Genomic DNA, 1,623 nt, shown 5'->3' with positions numbered 1-1,623 from the left:
TTCCTTCCGAGGAGTGGCTGGTGGGTTTGAACCGCCAGCCTTCTGGTTAGCAGTCAAGTGCTTTAGCCACTATGCTACCAGAGCTCCTAGAGACAGGATTGGAGAGTAGAAATGCCCCATAGTGTTTCCAAGGCTGTAAATCTTCACTGAAGCTGACTGCCTCATCTTAATCCTGCAGAGCGGCTGGTAGGTTTGAACCTCCAGCCTTTTGGTTAGCAGCCGAATGTTTTAACCACTACACCACCAGACCTTCTTCAATAGACATGTTGTTGTTATTTTGCCATCGAGTGGGACCCAACTCCTTGGGTTTCTGAGGCAGTATCACTACCGAAGTAGATTGCCTCATCTTCCTTCTGAGGAGTGGCTGGTGGGTTTGAACCGCCAGCCTTCTGATTATCAGTCAAGTGCCTTAGGCACTACACTACCAGAGCTCCTTCAATACACAGAGGGAGACTATTTGCTGAGAGAACACGGAAATGAGAGAGGTTAGCAGACCCAGGACTAACCAATTTGGCTGACCACAAAAGCAGGGATATGAAGAGGCCGGATTTTGCTTCAGGCTCAATCTCACCACTACCACCATCTCTCCAATTCTTTCCCCTTTTTCTTATCCACTTAAGTCCTCACTCCTATCCTGTGCAGTAGGGTTCCCCTCTCCATTCTCAGGGCGTCAGCCATTCCGTCTATCTTAAGGCCAATCTTTCCACATTCAGAGTTTCGATCAGTGGAGTCGCCTCCCAGTCCCTCCTGCTCTGAACCCCGAGATGTACAGCCCAGCCTCGGTTCCCGCCCCACTCCCCGCCTCCAAGGAAGCCTGGGGTTCCGCCCGCCGAATTTCTCCCCCCGTCTTTCCCTACGTCTCCGCCCCCTGCCCCGCCCCCAGGCCGGCTCTCGGAGGAGGGGTAGGTGCTGTCGCCGCCACCGCCTCAGCTTCCCACAGTCGCTGCCGCTGCCGCCGCTCCGCCTAATCCGGCCGCCTGGCCTAGTGCTGCGACTTCGCCGGACCGGGGCGCTCTGCGGAGACACCCTCACTCCTTCCTGGGGGTCTGGGGTGTCAGTACGGGCACGGGGGGAAGCTCCGCTTGCGAGGGACCGGGAGGGAGGAGCCTGGAGCCGAAGGCAGCACCACCCGTCGCCGGATCAACAGGACAGGACAGGTTGAGGGGCGTCGGGGAAGGAAGAGGGGGTGCTATAGGCAGTCCTAGGGAGGATAAGGAAGCCTGGTCGCAGGAAGCTCAAACTGGTGCGCTTCGACTAGTAGGGGGCCTGTTCACCTTTGGGGACTAGTGACAACGTGGGTGCACTCCACTCCGGGGGGCTGACTGGATCGGAGGGCATTGGATCTAAACAACCAGCTGTCCCCAAGGAAATATAAGGGGCAACCAGGCAAAAAAAAAAAAAACCCTGACGCTCCTTATTTCTAGGTGACAGAGGGCCCCCCAGACAACCACCTGGTGTATCGGCTAGGAAGGGTGGATTTGGAGGTGACTTCAAAAGGAGTGGAGGGTGACAAGGTGAGGAGAGGGGGCTCAGCAGCTGGAACATTTGGCCACTAGAAATGGGGGTGACTTGGTGAAAAAAAGGTATTGTCCATCAAGAGGGCCTGGGGATCCCTTTTCACAG

Source organism: Orycteropus afer, unplaced genomic scaffold (genome assembly GCF_000298275.1).
Source record: "Orycteropus afer afer isolate SDZICR_OR568_19922 unplaced genomic scaffold, OryAfe1.0 scaffold00330, whole genome shotgun sequence".
In the NCBI taxonomy this organism is placed as follows: Eukaryota; Metazoa; Chordata; class Mammalia; order Tubulidentata; family Orycteropodidae; genus Orycteropus; species Orycteropus afer.
This window is presented reverse-complemented; position numbering follows the sequence as displayed.